Source organism: Lactuca virosa, chromosome 3, assembly GCF_052849685.1.
Source record: "Lactuca virosa cultivar CGN04683 chromosome 3, Lactuca_virosa_CGN04683_v6, whole genome shotgun sequence".
Lineage (NCBI taxonomy): Eukaryota > Viridiplantae > Streptophyta > Magnoliopsida > Asterales > Asteraceae > Lactuca > Lactuca virosa.
This window is the reverse complement of record NC_136428.1, coordinates 135,310,254-135,329,819: the sequence shown is the minus strand read 5'-3', so window position 1 is coordinate 135,329,819 and position 19,566 is coordinate 135,310,254.

The window sequence follows — 19,566 nt, the reverse complement described above, 5'->3', positions numbered from 1 at the left end:
GAAACACAAGATCAAAGGTGTTTACGGTCCAAGATGTTCTTGGACCGTAAACTCTAACAAAGGGGCCAAATTGGCCCTAGTCCCTTACCAAGCCTTGGAAACTAGTCTAGACCCCTTCCTTGATGTGCTAGGAACTCACAACAACAAAAACACCATAAATAATGTGGGTTTACGGCCGTAAACCCAAAGAGAAGTGGTCCAAGGACCGTAAACTCCATAAAGGAGTGAAATGGTGCCCTAATCACTTCCTAAAGCTTAAACATGAAGTAGGAATGCTTCTTATGACCTTTAAGGCTTCAAAACACAAAATGGTCAAAGTACCATGAGTTTACGACCGTAAACTCATGGGTTTCCGACCGTAAACTCAAAGGGTGATGGTCATAAAACCGTAAACTCCAAAGGAGTTTACCCTTGAACCCTAAACTCAAATACAAGGTCCTACCACCCTTAGATGCAATCCTTAGGACTTATAGCACTTAAATCAAGTGTTTTACATGTCTTAGGATGTCTTAAACTTGGTTAATTAGTTGTTTTATGACTAATTGGATACATATATGTGTTATTATATGTTAACTAGGATCCTTGTGTGTGTTCAAGTCTTCACTTGACACTTAGCATCCTATACAGTCCGTCCATCCGAACCACTCACTACAGGTGAGTTCATACCCCTTAATTAACCTTTTAAATGTTTTTAAATGCTTTTATGGGGGGGGGGGGGAATACAAGTTGAACGATTATAGTTATTATATCAATCACATGTGATTAATAACTACCAAACAAGTGGATTTCTTACTTTTCAAACTGTGTTATCAAACTGTTTTACTTCAAACTGTTTTACAAACTCTTTTTCATATCAAATACTTTTATTAAACTCTTTTAACTTATATTCTGTGTATCTATGTAGATATAGTTATATAAGTAGGATTAAAAGGACTTAGGACTGATAGCTCACCTTACTTCCTGTTCCTTGTTTGGTTGTGGACTTAGGGTATTCAGGTTATTTGTCCGAAGGTCGTTTGAATCCTAGTTATATATCATGTATATGTGTATAGATATAAAAGGTTACTTCATTCAATTCAATACCTTTGGGTAGCAAAGGTATACACACATGTTCATTCATTCAAACAACATTACTAGTAAACTATAATAGGTATAGTTTAGGGAGATACTAATACTATTACTAGAACAATGAAACATACAGTGAGTCAGTTCATACATGAGTCAATAACAAACAAACAATAGAATACTATGATGAGAAGCAAACAATAGAATACTATGATGAGAAACAAACAATAGAATACTATGATGAGAAACAATCAATAGAATACTATGATGAGAAACAAACATACATGCTAGACAGGGAGAGAACACACAATACAGCTAGCACATACATATACATATACATTACCTACAGTTATGTGAGCCACGTAACGGGGCATGGCACTACCTGCCATGACTGTTTTGTATCCAGAATCTCCTTAAATGGGGAGGGTATGAGTTTGTGTATAGATCTATACTGGATTGACTATCCTACACCTTGCTGCTTGCTACAGTGGGACTTGCAAGTCTACGGGTGCCAAACGTCATTTCTTACGACGTCTTACATCGTCGTTTTTCTATGAGTCGGTAGCAGGGTACAGGTTGATCACATGTTACTTTAAATAACAATTGGTTTAAGGTAGTTAGTACAACAGTAGTTACTTAATACAACACTACAGTACTATTTCATTTTCCCATTACATTTACTTTGTGATCTTCACATAATAAACAATAATGTAAAAACTATATTTTTGGTTAATGATAGTCGGATTTGGGAAAATACACACTCTTACAAGAGACACACACATAGATACTAGATGCCTTGGTAGAAGGCTACTTTTAGTAGGAAACATAGGGTTTTCTAGGGGAGTTCAAACAATTACAAACTTTTACAAACTTATACAATTACAGACTTACAAACACTTTCGTGCAAATACATACATTAATATACTTATGATCTCACCGGCTTTAAAGCTGATAAACTCTTTCAAAATAACTTGTATTCTCAGGTCACCAGTAGACAGGTACCGGTGCCAGGTTTTGAGAAGATGGAGCTCGTTCAAGACTCATCTTTTATTTTGATGTATATTTTTGGTGTCTATATAACTTGACAGAACACACTTGTATGAAATTATATTATTAATGCAATGGATGATGTTGTTGCTTGTTTACTACTTTGCATTGTTGTGATACTGAACATGACGTCCTCCACCCTCGAACGATTCCGCCGTTCTGGTTTTGGGGTGTGACAGATTGGTATCAGAGCATTGTTTATAGTGAATCGAGTGTATCAACCCATAAAAGATATACGAACTATAAACACAGCGGGATTAAAATACTCTGATAAAGAGTTTATACTTTTAAATAATAAAATATTTAACCAAGTATACATACCTGCATTCATACTAAAATCAGTGTCACTAGGACAGAACAAAATTATTACGATTGTTGGGCAGCATAGGTAGACTTAGAGACATATGGTCAACCCTGGGAAGATGTAGCGTGATCAACTACATTATCCGAGGAGTGATTAGCATGTGCCTAAGTGTAGTTGTGAGGTCGCAACAAGTCTAAGAACTTACCAACACTACTACAATGAGAACATTAGAACATAACATAAACTTAAAATACTATAGGAGTATTTTGTGTTACTATAATTACTTATTTGAGAACTAAAGATCTTTATTAGTAGTGGAGATTGACGCCAACTCTGGCGTTAACACAGTCCGCATTCGCCAGCTTGAGTCTGCTCATGAAAGGACTCAGGTCCGCAATGTAGTTCTGCAGAGGGAACTTGCTGAAACCCAAGCTGAAGTCAGGGAACTTCGAGCTCAGCAAGCAAGATCTGATAGGCGCGTGAGGGGCATAAAACGTCTCCTGTCGGAGTCAAGAACTCACTCTAGTAGCTCTCGTCGCCGTTAGAGTCTCATCGACTTCTCTTTTGGATATAACCTAGTTAGTGTAAAAACTCTAGTCTAATTTCCTATCTTTGTAAATCTTAGACACGTTAGGTCTTGATTAGGTTGTAGTCTGTCAAAATTTTCCCATCTTGGTTGATGTAAGACCTACCTCTAGGTCATTTTTCCCAAACTCATTACATCTGTAACTCCAGTATTATTGACAGATATCTAATCTCATGGAAATTATTATCCAATTGCTATCATCTGCTAATACTAAATCATCCTTCAATTGTGCTGTTGGACTATGGAGAGTTGGTCCATGAGTCATTCTCATCAATTTTTCTATTAAATTCTTATCAATATCTTCATCTTTGTAAACTTATAGTTGAAAGATGCCTCCTTGTAAATCAACAAGACGCGATCCTCCCGCACCCACACCACCTGCTCCTCAAATCGACACAGCAGCTCTAAATGCTGCTGTAGCTGCGGCTGTGGCAACAGCCATGGCACAATATCACTCTTCTGGTTCCACTGGAGGAGGAACTCCTGTCCTATCTACTCATGGTGAAATTCCTGTGCACTTGAGAGAGTGCTCCTACAAGGACTTCACCAACTGCAAGCCCAAGTCCTTTAGAGGGACTGGCGGAGTCATTGCCCTTTCGCAATGGTTCGAGAAGAACGAATCGGTTTTTGAAATCTGCTCCTGTCCAGAAGGGAGAAAGGTCAAGTTCGCCGCTTGCACCTTTGAAGACAAAGCCCTGACATGGTGGAATAGCCATGTCAAGTCACTATCTCTTGTGGTGGCTAATGCTATGGGCTGGGAAACGTTGAAAGACCTCATGATTGAGGAGTACTGCCCGAGGGGAGAAATCCAAAAGTTGGAGGAAGAACTGTGGAGCCTGACCATGAAGCTCTCGGACATAGTCTCCTATACCGCCAGGTTCTGTGAAGTGGTGGCCCTCTGTCCCAACATGGTTCATACAGATGGGAAGAAGATAGAAAGATACATATGGGGGCTGATGCCACCATTCTAGGGAAATGTTTTGGCTTCAAACCCCACTACATTCGATAGTGCCAAGCGATTGGCACAGCGGCTTATAGACCATGGAGTTCGTACCCCGGCCGCAACAACAACCCTGGCCATCTCAGAACCCACCAGAACCGCTGATTCCAAGCGGAAGTGATGGGATGACAAAAAGAAGAAGAAAGCTACTAAAAAGCAGCAGATCGTGGCAGTACATGCTGCGATAACACCTGCCATTGCTGCTGCTCCGATAAAGCAGTACGCTGGAAGTTTGCCCAAGTGCAACAAGTGCAACTTCCACCACGCAGGAGCCTGCCGGGAAATGCAATGTTTGAACTGCAACAGGAAGGGGCACACTGCCCGTTTCTGCAAAGCTCCGGCGAGGCCAATCACCCAAGTCCCCGGCGCTGGTGTGGGCCAAGCTTGCTACGGTTGTGGCGAGGTGGGCCACTACAAAAGGAACTGCCCAATGGCAGGGAATGCCGGTGGAGTGGGAAGAGTTCTGGCCATAGGCCACGAGGAAGCGATTGCCGACCCCACAGTGGTCACGGGTACGTTTCTCCTCGATAACTCTTATGCATGCATACTATTTGATAGTGGAGCGGAGAGGAGTTTCGTGAACCAAAAATTTGCTCATTTACATAAGCAAAAATCACGAACACTTAAAGAACCGTTCACTGTAGAAATGGCTAATGGAAAGACAGAGAGCGCTAGCAGTATATTCATAGGGTGTACCCTAACTCTAGATAGCCATTCATTTTCGATCGACCTCATGCCGGTCTCAATTAAAAGTTTCGACGTCGTTATCGGAATGGATTGGTTGAGTCTTCATCGTGCCGACATCATGTGTTACGAAAAGGCTGTACGCCTTAATCTGTCGTCTGGCGAAACTCTAGTAGTATATGGCGACAAACCCGGCACGAACCTTCGTATCATCTCGATCATTCAAGCTCAGAAATTCTTGCGAAAGGAATGTCGCACATTCCTTTCTCATGTGGTCGATGTGAGCCAAGAAACGAAAGTCATTCAGAACAATCCAATAGTACGCGACTTTCCCAACATCTTTCCGAAAGAACTCCCAGGATTACCTCCGCAACGTCAAGTCGAGTTCAGAATCGACTTAGTTCCAGGGGCTACCCCAATAGCCAAATCGCCCTATCGTCTAGCACCTGCAGATATGCAAGAACTGTCCTGTCAACTTAACGAACTGCTCAGCAAGGGCTTTATAAGACCAAGCTTCTCACCCTGGGGAGCTCCAGTCTTGTTCGTCAAGAAGAAAGACAGATCATTTCGTATGTGCATCGACTACAGGGAGCTCAACAAACTGACCGTCAAAAATCGTTACCCTCTGCCTCGTATTGACGATTTGTTTGACCAACTTCAAGGGGCGAATTTCTTTTCAAAAATCGACTTAAGATCCGGATATCACCAACTACGAGTGCTAGGGGAGGATGTTCCGAAGACAGCCTTCCGAACTCGTTATGGGCACTACGAATTCGTAGTGATGCCGTTCGGATTAACAAACGCGCCCGCAATATTCATGGACTTAATGAATAGGGTGTGTCGTCCTTACTTGGATCAGTTCGTCATCGTCTTCATCGATGACATACTTATCTACTCTCGTAGTAAGGAGGAGCATAGTCAACATCTGCGACAGGTCTTAGAAACATTACGTTCGGAGAAGCTCTATGCGAAGTTCTCGAAATGCGAATTTTGGATCCGAAGAGTCGAATTCTTAGGGCACGTGGTTAGCGAAGAGAGAATACACGTGGACCCTTCCAAAATCAAAGCCATTGAGAGCTGGTCAGCACCGAAGACGCCTACAAAAATTCATCAATTTCTAGGCCTCGCTGGCTACTATCGCAGGTTCATACAGAACTTCTCCCGCATCGCGAAACCTCTTACAACACTGACCCAGAAGGGCGTGGCCTTTGACTGGGAAGATAAGCAGGAGAGAGCGTTCCAAACGCTCAAACGAGCCTTGTGCACCGCGCCAATACTATCCCTCCCAGAAGGGATAGAAGACTTCGTTGTCTATTGCGATGCGTCAAATCAAGGGCTCGGATGTGTTCTGATGCAACGAGGTAAGGTCATCGCCTATGCCTCGAGACAGCTAAAGACACACGAGGTCAACTACACCACACACGATCTTGAGTTAGGAGCAGTTGTGTTTGCTCTGAAGATCTGGAGACACTACCTGTATGGAACAAAAAGCACTATCTTTACAGACCACAAAAGCCTACAACATATATTCGACTAGAAGGAACTCAACATGAGACAACGACGGTGGGTCGAGCTACTCAGTGATTAGAAATGCGAAATTCATTATCATCCGGGTAAAGCCAACGTAGTAGCTGACGCCCTAAGTCGGAAAGAATATTCTGGTCATAGAGTCAAATCATTGACTATGACTATCCATTCACACTTGTCCACACAAATTAAGGAGGCTCAGCTCGACGCTTTGAAACCTGAAAATGTGGCGGGTAAATCCCTGAGAGGAATAGATAAGAACTTGGAGGTTAAGGGTGGTGGAGCTTATTATCTCATGGATCGGATCTGGACCCAGAAACTGGGTGGTTTCAGAAACTTGGTCATGAACGAGGTGCACAACACTCGTTATTCCGTCCACCCAGGTTCAGATAAGATATATCTGGATCTTAAAAAGCTATACTGGTGGCCTAACATGAAAGCAGAGATTGCTAACTTCGTAAGTAAATGCCTTACTTGCGCAAAGGTCAAGGTCGAATACCAGAAACCCTCCGGTCTACTACAATAGCCGGAGATACCTGAATGGAAGTGGGAGCGGATCACTATGGACTTCATAACCAAGTTGCCCAAGACAACGGGTGGACTTGATACCATATGGGTCATCGTCGATAGATTGACCAAGTCCGCACACTTCCTGCCTATCAAGGAAACATACAAGATGGAGAAGCTTACAAGAAATTACATTAGGGAGATTGTACGACTGCACGGTGTTCCCATATCCATTATCTCAGACAGAGATAGCAGATTCACTTCAAGGTTCTGGCAGTCGCTACAAAGTTCCCTAGGAACTAGGCTGGACATGAGTACAACCTACCATCCACAGACCGACGGACAAAGTGAGAGGACTATCCAAACCTTGGAAGATATGTTGCGCGCCTGTGTGATCGACTTTGGGAAAGCATGGGATACTTATTTACCCCTTGTCGAATTTTCCTACAACAACAGTTATCACACGAGCATAAAGGTTGCTCCATTCGAGGCCCTCTACGGCCGAAAGTGCAGATCCCCTCTATGCTGGGCTGAGGTGGGTGATACCCAGTTAGCTAAAGGTGGAGTTCCTGAAAGCACTCTCACGGGTCCGGAGATCATACGGGAAATGACAGAGAAGATCGTTCAAATTCGTGAACGATTGAAAGCCTCTAGAGACCGACAGAAAAGCTACGCTGATAAACGAAGGAAACCGTTGGAATTCCAGGTGGGCGACCGTGTTCTATTGAAGGTCTCACCCTGGAAGGGCTTGATACGCTTCGGAAAGCGTGGAAAGCTAAATCCAAGGTACATAGGGCCTTTCGAGATTCTTGCCAGAATCGGCCCTGTAGCTTACAAAATTAACTTACCGCGCGAACTCAGTAACGTATATTCTACTTTCCACGTCTCGAACTTGAAAAAGTGTTTGTCCGACGAGACTCTTGTAATCCCACTCGACGAGATCGAGATCAACGAGAGCCTCAACTTCGTGGAAGAACCAGTAGAGATCATGGACCGGGAGGTCAAGAAAACGAAACAAAGCCATATCCCGATAGTGAAGGTTCGCTGGAACGCCAAGCGATGACCTGAATTCACTTGGGAGCGACATGATCAGATGAAACTGAAATATCCTCGTCTTTTTACTTAGTTATTTATAACTACTTATTTGATTAAATTCTAATTCGGGACGAAATTCCTTCTAACGGGGGGATGATGTGACAACCCGAAATTTCTATTATGTACAGCCATTCGATTCAATAGAAGTCAGAACAGTTTCTACTAACTTTCAAACTTTTTGGAATAAGTTTGAGTGTTTTAAAGTTAGTACTTCAGGAGATAACATGAGAGAGGATGCCCTAGGGTTTATTGTGCAACAATAATATCCCAAAACTCCAAGAGTTTGGAGTTTACGGCCTAAACAAAGGTGTTTATGGCCGTAAACCCTAAAAGGGGGTATAAATATGACACTTAGTCATTATTTACCACTTTTCACATTTTCAAGATCCAAAACCCATTTCTCTCTCAAGTATCATCCGACTTTTCTTCAAGATCTTCAACTTTGTAAGTGTTTCTATCCCTAAAAAGTTGATATCTTACTTAATCTAGTGATCTTACATGATTCCATCCGTGAAATCATTCCAAAAGTGTAGATCTTCAAATTTCACCAAGAACACCAAGAACACACACTAGTGTTCTTGGACTTTTAGCACCTTTTCAAGCTTCTACCTAGTAAGTAATTCTACCCTAGTGTATTATAAGACTTGTTACACTTCTAATCATCAAGAAAACACCCAAGAAACACAAGATCAAAGGTGTTTACGGTCCAAGATGTTCTTGGACCGTAAACTCTAACAAAGGGGCCAAATTGGCCCTAGTCCCTTACCAAGCCTTGGAAACTAGTCTAGACCCCTTCCTTGATGTGCTAGGAACTCACAACAACAAAAAGACCATAAATAATGTGGGTTTACGGCCGTAAACCCAAAGAGAAGTGGTCCAAGGACCGTAAACTCCATAAAGGAGTGAAATGGTGCCCTAATCACTTCCTAAAGCTTAAACATGAAGTGGGAATGCTTCTTATGACCTTTAAGGCTTCAAAACACAAAATGGTCAAAGTACCATGAGTTTACGACCGTAAACTCATGGGTTTCCGACCGTAAACTCAAAGGGTGATGGTCACAAAACCGTAAACTCCAAAGGAGTTTACCCTTGAACCCTAAACTCAAATACAAGGTCCTACCACCCTTAGATGCAATCCTTAGGACTTATAGCACTTAAATCAAGTGTTTTACATGTCTTAGGATGTCTTAAACGTGGTTAATTAGTTGTTTTATGACTAATTGGATACATATATGTGTTATTATATGTTAACTAGGATCCTTGTGTGTGTTCAAGTCTTCACTTGACACTTAGCATCCTATACAGTCCGTCCATCCGAACCACTCACTACAGGTGAGTTCATACCCCTTAATTAACCTTTTAAATGTTTTTAAATGCTTTTATGGGGGGGGGGGGAATACAAGTTGAACGATTATAGTTATTATATCAATCACATGTGATTAATAACTACCAAACAAGTGGATTTCTTACTTTTCAAACTGTGTTATCAAACTGTTTTACTTCAAACTGTTTTACAAACTCTTTTTCATATCAAATACTTTTATTAAACTCTTTTAACTTATATTCTGTGTATCTATATAGATATAGTTATATAAGTAGGATTAAAAGGACTTAGGACTGATAGCTCACCTTACTTCCTGTTCCTTGTTTGGTTGTGGACTTAGGGTATTCAGGTTATTTGTCCGAAGGTCGTTTGAATCCTAGTTATATATCATGTATATGTGTATAGATATAAAAGGTTACTTCATTTAGTTCAATACCTTTGGGTAGCAAAGGTATACACACATGTTCATTCATTCAAACAACATTACTAGTAAACTATAATAGGTATAGTTTAGGGAGATACTAATACTATTACTAGAACAATGAAACATACAATGAGTCAGTTCATACATGAGTCAATAACAAACAAACAATAGAATACTATGATGAGAAACAAACAATAGAATACTATGATGAGAAACAAAAAATAGAATACTATGATGAGAAACAATCAATAGAATACTATGATGAGAAACAAACATACATGCTAGACAGGGAGAGAACACACAATACAGCTAGCACATACATATACATATACATTACCTACAGTTATGTGAGCCACGTAACGGGGCATGGCACTACCTGCCATGCCCGTTTTGTATCCAAAAGCTCCTTAAATGGGGAGCGTGTGAGTTTGTGTATAGATCTATACTGGATTGACTATCCTACACCTTGCTGCTCGCTACAGTGGGACTTGCAAGTCTACGGGTGCCAAACGTCATTTCTTACGACGTCTTACATCGTCGTTTTTCTATGAGTCGGTAGCAGGGTACAGACCGATCACATGTTACTTTAAATAACAATTGGTTTAAGGTAGTTAGTACAACAGTAGTTACTTAATAGAACACTACAGTACTATTTCATTTTCCCATTACATTTACTTTGTTATCTTCACACAATAAACAATAATGTAAAAACTATATTTTTGGTTAATGAGTCGGATTTCGGAAAATACACACTCTTACAAGAGATACACACACAGATACTAGATGCCTTGGTAGAAGGCTACTTTTAGTTGGAAACATAGGGTTTTCTAGGGGAGTTCAAACAATTATAAACTTTTACAAACTTATACAATTACAGACTTACAAACACTTTCATGCAAATACAAACATTAATATACTTATGATCTCATCGGCTTTAAAGCTGATAAACTCTTTCAAAATAGCTTGTATTCTCAGGTCACTAGTAGACAGGTACCGGTGCCAGGTTTTGAGAAGATGGAGCTCGTTCAAGACTCATCTTTTATTTTGATGTATATTTTTGGTGTCTATATAACTTGACAGAACACACTTGTATGAAATTATGTTATTAATGAAATGGATGATGTTGTTGCTTGTTTACTACTTTGCATTGTTGTGATACTGAACATGACGTCCTCCACCCCCGAAAGATTCCGCCGTTCCGGATTTGGGGTGTGACATGAGTGGCAAGGGTTTCGTTCGGTTCAGGCTGCAAATTGAATTTTTTTATGAATATTGGATGGGATGGTTTGGTCTGACGGGAAGTCAGAGGTTTAAGGTTAAAGTTTTCGGGTAAAGCAGTTAGGTTTTTCTTTTGTTGGTTGAGGACAGAGTGGCAAGGTCCATTCCCTCGTTAGGATAAGTGAGTTTTGCTAAGATTGGGCATTAATAGCAGTGTTGGAAGACAAACGTCTGTATTAGATGACTTCTCAGCCCTAATTAGAATTCAGGAAGTTCTGTTAGGATCGATGAGTATGGCAGAGGAAGTAGTAAGGAATGATTTCAAGGACAAAATCTAATATAAGTGGGGGAGAGTTGTAACACCCTATTTTGGATGTTTCTTAATGCAGGGTTGTGGGCTGTAATTCGATCAAACCTTATTGAGGAAGGATAATATTGGTTATGAGATCTAAGCCCTTGATCTGCCTGTTGGAACCGAAGGGTAGAAAAGGAAAAGTTACAGGTTAGGCTTCTTGCAAGGATTATGGTTTTATTTTAGCATGTGTTTAGCCAAAGGTAAGTAGATAGGATTCTGGGGCTTGTCAATACCTTTCCCTACATATAAAGAACTCTTAAATCGGAGTTGCAATGGAGGAGTTTTGGCTGTTTGAAGTTGAGCTGGATGATGAAGGTGTAGCGCTATGTAGGGCGTAATGATGCTACACATGGCGTAGTGGCTGATGGAGGAATACGTATTTAATGATCTATGTATGGCGTAAATTTGGCTACACAGGGCATAGCCTCTTCTGACCAAAACCTTAATTGAGGGGTTGTGAGCCCTATTTGAAGGCTCTAATCCCTTGGGAGCCTTGCTCTGCTCAGCCTACACCCTATATTGCATTAATCTCGAAATCCTAATCCACTTAGGAAAGTTTTGAGCTTTTTTGTGTTTTGTGGTGCATATTGAAGAAGGATAAGTCCATCCTTGAAGCTTGGTGAAGCTTAGGATTGTAGATCATAAGTCTATATTGCACTATTCAGCTCTAGAAGGTATAAAGCTTACACTTTGCTAATTCATGTGTTAGATCTTGTTAGCTTCTTGGTTTTTGATTCTCTTTTGTCCTGTAATCTTGATTCTTTTGAGTGTGAGATACTCTAGACATTAAGGTTGTCATTTCTTGATGTTTCTAAAGATGATGAGGCATAAAAATGGGATCTTGGCTATTTTCATTTCCCTATGCATGTGTATTTTGGTCATTGGAGTATGTTTTGGTATTTTGGGCATTGGTGTATGCTTTGGTATTTTTATCTTTTAATCCATGCGAAGGCATAAAGTCGAAAAATTTATCACTTAGGACGTTTATTAGGTCCAAACTTAGGAATTGGATGTTTAATCTTTATGTGTTAAGTGCTTAATAAGAAGTTGGCATACTAGGGCGTTATGTAGGGCGAAATCCTAGCTACGCGGGGTGTAGCCTGAAATTGTCCCGTTTTCCTTACAAGGCCCTACACAGGGCATAAAGCATAAGTATGCAGGGCGTAACTGCTAGAAGTGTGATTTTTTGACATTTTGGACTAAGGGTCAAGTGGAGTGGGTTTTTGGTGGAAGTGTAAAATTACCCCATAGTGAGGGAGATTATGAGCTAAGACTTTTGACTGGAAATCATTACCATAATTTCTAATTAGGATATTTTGTGTATATGATTAGTGTGGGAATTTCTGGTATCGGCTGCTTGAGTGTCAGATTTGTATGTCTTCGGATTGAGGTGAGTCTTCTCATTGCACTTCTGGGTCGAAGACACCAATACCGACCTACTGATTTGTGATATGTAGAATGCTAGTTGTATTTGTGTCTCTTGATGTATGATTGGGTTGGAATAGACTCTAGGGCTGGGCCCACTGATTATATGGCATGTGGTATTTTGGGGAACTCACTAAACTTTGTGCTTATGGTTTATGTTTAAATTGTTTTAAGGTACTTCTTGTTCAAAAGGAAAGAGTGTGGCGTGATCGCATTGCACACCCCATAGTTTATTTCCGAACTATCTTTTGATTTGTTATTGTTGTTTGAGGATACCTTATCATACACTGATCATCTTTTTACTAGAAACGAATGCTTTTTTGTTTTTGGGTTACTCTAAAAATAAAATATTTACTTGGTATTTTTGGGACGTTACAAATACTATAGTTCGTGACTTTCTAAGAAATTCATTGGAGTATTCAAAATTTCAAAGGCCGGTAATGGAACCCATGAATTTCGATGAAATCCATGTAGTGATTTTATTCCCATCCACCAAAGCTTTTATAATTATGTGGATATATGTAAATATCCGCGGGGTAATACTCATCGAGTCTCCAAGACCACAAATTGGTTCCTCGCCCGAACTGTTATATATTGAACATATATATCTAGAATCAAAGTGAAGAAATTAAACATATATTAATTAGAAATTGAATCGCTTTATTTTAACGGAAAGGAAACAAGAGATAAATCGTCGATTGATAAGAGTTTTATTGGGTCTAGATGTTCACTGCAAAAAATATTATGTCCCTCAAACTACAAAAGTAAACGTTTTTATCTCATGATTTACTAGGATTGGGAAGCTACATATATATTATAACAAATTGGATTACCTAAACCTTAGAACTCTCATCCAAGAATCTCATACAACACTAGCAAACTAGCTCTAATTCAATAATATCAAAATTTTAACATTTACCATATTTTTTATTTAGACCATTTTTGCAAGTCTATGTATATGAAAATTTTAAATCTAGTGTTTATTTTAAGTATTCTTGGTATCCTTATTTCGATCCCCTACCCCACACTTAAATTATATAATGTCACACCCCCAAACCAGAATGGCGGAAACATTCGGGGGTGGGTGACTTCACGTAGTATCATAACAGTTGAATATTTGTAAAGAAAGTAAACCCAACCATCATAAATATAATAAAAAGTTACATCGTTGCATGCAATACATGTTTCAAAAGAATATTACAAATATGATGATTTAAAATGTTTTGATAACAGACGCCTTAGCGTTCCCTCTCCAAAAGCTGATGTTTACCTGTATTACTGATTCCCTGAGAAATACAAGTAGTTTTGAAAAAGTGTCAACAATTAAGTTGGTGAGTTCATAAGCGTTTTTGTACTAAAATTTGTGTGTCTTTCGGTAAAAATAACTGAATGTGTTTTTTCGAAAATACAATATTTTCTATGTTTGTGTGATAGTTTGAAAAAGTTCCAAAGGCTGGAATGCAATAGTATCGTTCATGCTAAATGGTGAAAGTGGATTTATACATATATAATGTAATTACTGAATGCATTTAAGAGTCTCGTAAATCAAAAATATTTCGATACACCATGTGAGTTTTATAACCATGCTATTGATCCAGACTGCCTGTAACAACGTTCTTCAGGCGTTGTAGTGTTATGATGTTTTTCTCCCCAAACCCGCCGATCTAACTATAGCGAACAGTTTAGGTGTGGGATTGTCAATCTCGTATAGATCTATACACAATTATCACGCTCTCCCTACAAGAGATTATGGTTTATAATACAGGACTTGAAATGCGTACTTCAGAGTACGGTGAAGCCGGATGTCTCACAAAACTTAGTATCAATAGATTTACGGAAAAGAAAAGTCTACATTTTTTGTAAATGAAAGTGTTTCCTTTTTTACAGTATTTATGTAAAGATGTCATGAATAACTCGTAAACTATACCCGTTATAGTTTTTCAAAAGTGTGTTCCATTTGGTGATAAAAACTCGATGTAATACCAACTTTGCATGTAAAGTGTAACGTTGGTATTAATGTTGTTTAATATTTATAAACAAAATGTAGGTAAAGTATTTGAAAACCATATGTAACGATGTGTATCTTAACATAAGTTTTATATCGTGTTTCACTTGTATTCCCCCTTAAAACATGAAAAAGACGTGAAAATGTAGGGGTATCAACTTACCTGGAAAGTGTGGTGATTTGAAGAAAGCGAGATTTTCTCGGGCAGCACTCCGACCGGAAAGTGGTGAATTTTTCGGGACTCTCGGGGCTTCGTACTTCCGTCAGAGCTTGGATATGAAACCGGGATGTCGGGATAGTCTCGAGAGGGTAGAAGTATGAAGTTTGGGAGAGAAGATGGTAAATGAGCAAGTAAAAGTCGGAAGTCTCGCATGCTATTTATAGGAGGGCTGCCAGGCTTCGTACGCTGGGCGTACTCCGAAGTACGCGGGGCGTACCTCGTACGCGGGGCGTACCCTCGTACGTGGGGCGTACGTCAGCGATGTCGTCACCGGTCGCCGGTCTTCGGATGGGACGAAAGTAGAGGGTGTAGGGGCGACGTGGCCGATCCGAGGCCGTGCATTGGGTACGCTGGGCTTACTCCGAAGTACGCGGGGCGTAATCCTTCGGATAAGCCTCGAAGTGTGTACCCAAATCTTTGAAAAACCGTAACTTTCGTATACGAGCTCCGTTTTCGACGTTCTTTATATCCACGCGTAGGTGAGAATATACTCTACAACTTTCATTTAGACTTCGCCGACAACTTTTGACTTTATTTTTAATTATATTTTGTTTAATAGGCCGGGACAAGATAAATCCGTTAAAAATTCATAACTTCTTCATCCAATGTCCGTTTTGTCTGTCTTTTTACCGTTGTACTACTATTGTCGAAATCTTCAATTCTTATTTAGGTTGTGTCGGCTAAAAATCGTTCGATCTTTATTTCGAATTTTTAGTTGTCTACTACTGTTCTGAAACTTAGAAAAATCATAACTTCCTCACACGAAGTCAGATTTGGACGTTCTTTTTATGTATGCTCACAGTTTGTTATTATCTATGACTTTAGTTTAGATAGTTAAGGCTAAAAAGTATTTTATTGAAATTTCACTTTTTACGCTTAACAGTGTTTTACCGGTTGTATTGCGGATTTTCGATTGGTCATAACTTTCTTTGTTATAACACGGATTTGAGTGTTCTTTATATTTCTGAAAACCTTGACACAATATCTAACATTTTATGTATCCCAATTGAGACTTTAGAACACTTCATTTTTGACGCTATTTTTATTATATCAAAAATAGGTTACAATCCTTGACTTTAGAACATTACATTGACTTAAAATATCGGGTTGTCAAATCATCCTCCCGTTAGAGGAAATTTCATCCCGAAATTAATTCTAAATTAAGTATTTTATGGACTAGGGAAAAGATGCGGGTATTTTTGTTTCATCTGATCCTCGCGCTCCCAGGTGTATTCAGGTCCTCGCTTGGCATTCCAACGGACCTTCACAATGGGTATGCCACTTTGTTTAGTTCTTTTAATTTCCCGATCCATGATTTCTACTGGCTCTTCTACGAAGTGGAGACTCTCATTGATTTCAATTTCGTCCAGAGGGATGACGAGGGTCTCATCGGATAAGCACTTCTTTAGGTTCGACACGTGAAAGGTAGGGTGTACGTTATTGAGTTCCTGTGGTAATCGAAGTTTGTATGCCACCGGGCCAATCCTGGCAAGGATCTCGAATGGTCCGACATACCTATGGTTTAATTTCCCACGCTTTCCGAAACGTATTAATCCCTTCCAGGGTGAGACTTTCAATAGTACCCGGTCCCCAACCTGGAATTCCAAGGGTTTCCGTCTTTTATCCGCATAACTCTTTTGTCTGTCTCTTGAAGCCTTTAGTCGTTCTCGGATTTGGACAATCTTCTCGGTAGTTTCCCTTATGATTTCCGGGCCAGTGAGAGTGTTGTCTGGTACTTGACCTCTAGCTAGTTGCGTGCCACCCACTTCAGCCCAGCACATATGTGATCTGCACTTACGGCCGTAGAGGGCTTCGAATGGAGCAACCTTGATGCTAGTGTGATAGCTATTGTTGTACGATAACTCAACCAATGTTAAATGGGTATCCCACGATTTACCAAAATCGATCACACAAGCTCTTAGCATATCTTCCAAGGTTTGAATGGTTCTCTCACTTTGACCGTCAGTCTGTGGGTGGTAGGCGGTACTCATGTCCAGCCTCGTTCCTAGAGATTATTGTAGTGACTGCCAGAACCTCGAGGTGAATCTACTATCTCGGTCCAAGATAATGGATATTGGTACACCATGCAGTCGTACAATCTACCTGATGTTTGTTCTAGTTAGTTTCTCCAGCTTGTCCATTTCCTTTATTGGTAGGAAGTGTGCGGATTTGGTTAACCTGTCGACGATTACCCAGATAGTGTCAAGTCCACTCGCTGTCTTGGGTAACTTGGTTGTGAAATCCATGGTTATCTGCTCCCACTTCCACTCGGGTATTTCAGGTTGTTGCAATAACCCCAAGGGCTTTTGGTACTCTACCTTGACTTTGGCGCAGGTCAGAAATTTGCCTACATAGGTAGCAATTTTGGCTTTCATGTTTGGCCACCAATACAGTTTCTTGAGATCCAGATACATTTTGTCCGAACCGGGGTGTACGGAGTATTGAGTCTTATGGGCTTCATTCATGACAACATCTCTGAATCCGCCAAACTTCGGCATCCAATCTGATTCATGAAGTAACGAACTCCGTCATCCTTGACTTCAAGATTCTTATCCATTCCTCTTAAGGCTTCACTCGCCACATTTTCGGATTTCAAGGCTTCTATTTAAGCTTCCTTGATTTGTGTGGACAGGTGTGAATGGATCGTCATGGTTATGGATTTCACTCGGCGACTCGAGTATTCCTTTCGGTTGAGGGCATCAGCTACTACATTATCTTTCCCATGATGATAACGAATTTCGCATTCATAATCGTTTTGTAGTTCTACCCACTGCCTTTGTCTCATGTTGAGTTCCTTTTGATTGAGGATGTGTTGAAGGCTTTTATGATCGGTGAAGATTGTACATTTTGTGCCGTAGAGATAGTGTCTCCAGAGCTTTAGAGTGAAAACGACTGCTACTAGTTCGAGATCGTGCGTGGTGTAGTTGACCTCGTGCGTCTTGAGCTGTCTCGAGGCGTATGCGATGACTTTTCCTCGTTGCATTAGGACACATCCAAGTCCCTGGTTTGACGCATCATAGTAGACCACAAAGTCTTCTGTTCCTTCTGGCAAAGATAATATAGGTGTGCTGCATAGAGCTCGCTTCAGTGTTTGGAACGCAGTGTCTTGTTCTTCTCCCCAGCTGAAGGTTACACCTTTCTGAGTGAGGGTGGTAAGTGGCTTATCAATCTTTGAGAAGTTTTGTATGAACCTTCGGTAATACCCAACGAGGCCCAAGAATTGTCGGATTTCCGTTGGAGTCCTTGGAGTTGTCCAGTTCTCGATTGCCTTGATTTTGGAAGGGTCCACGTGTATCCCTTCCTTGCTGACCACGTGACCTAGGAAATCTACTCTTCGAATCCAAAATTCACACTTTGAAAATTTTGCGTATAGCTTCTCCATCCGTAATGTCTCTAAGAACCGTCGGAGGTGTTGGCTATGTTCCTCTTTACTTCTTGAATAGATGAGTATATCATCAATGAACACAATCACAAATTTGTCCAGGAAAGAACGACATACTCGGTTCATCAGGTCCATGAACACTGCCGGTGCATTTGTCAATCCGAAGGGCATTACTAAAAACTCATAGTGACCATAGCAAGTTCGGAATCCCGTCTTGGGAATGTCTCCTTCCAGAACTCGCAGCTGGTGATACCCAGATCTTAAATCCATATTGGAGAAGTAGCTCGCTCCTTGTAGTTGGTCGAACAGATCGTCTATGCGTGGTAAGGGATATCGGTTCTTGATCGTGAGCTTGTTCAGTTCCCGGTAATCGATGCACATGCGAAAAGATCCATCCTTCTTCTTTACGAACAAAACCGATGCTCCCCAAGGTGAGAAGCTCGGCCTGATGAATCCTTTGCTGAGAAGCTCGTTCAGTTGGCTGGATAATTCCTGTATTTCTGCCGGTGCTAGACGGTACGACGATTTTGCAACGGGCGTAGCTCCGTGAATCAAGTCGATTCTGAACTCGACTTGACGTTCTGGTGGGACTCCAGGACGATCTTCAGGGAAAATCCTGGGGAAATGGCAGACTTCCGGAATGTCTTTAATGTCTTTCACTTCTCGTTTCTTGTCTACCACGTGGGCTAGGAACGCATGATATTCTTTGCGCATGTATTTTTGGTCTTTGACACAAGAGATGATTTGTAAATTGGTACCGGGTTTGTCACCATAAATGTCAAGAGTTTCGCCACTTGGTAGATTTAGGCGAACAACCCTTTCGTGACACAAAATATCGGTATGGTGAAGGCTTAACCAATCCATACCGATGATCACATCAAATCTTCTTATGGTGATCGGCATTAGATCGATTTGGAAAAAGTGTTCATTTTGAGCTAGTGTGCAGGCTACATACAAATCGTTTGTGCTTTCTGTTTTACCGTTTGCCATTTCTGTTGTAAATATCTTATTGAGTGCTTGGGTTTTTGATTAAGTAAGTGTTTGAATTTATGACTCACGAAACTTCTCTCCGCACCACAGTCAAAGAGTATGCATGCATAAATGCTGTTGAGGAGAAACGTACCCGTAACCACTGTGGGATCGGCTATTGCCTCGTTCTGCCCTATTACGAGCACTCTTCCTACACCACCAGTATTCTTTGTCTTAGGGCAATCCCTCTTGTAGTGCCCAGTTTCCCTACACCCATAACATGCCTGGCTCACTCCAGCACCAGGAACTTGGGTGATTGGTCGCGCCGGTGCCTTACAGAAACGGGCAGTGTGCCCTTTCCTGTCGCAGTTTTTACAGTGCATCTCTCGGCAATTTACGTGGTGGTGGTAATTGCATTTGTTGCACTTT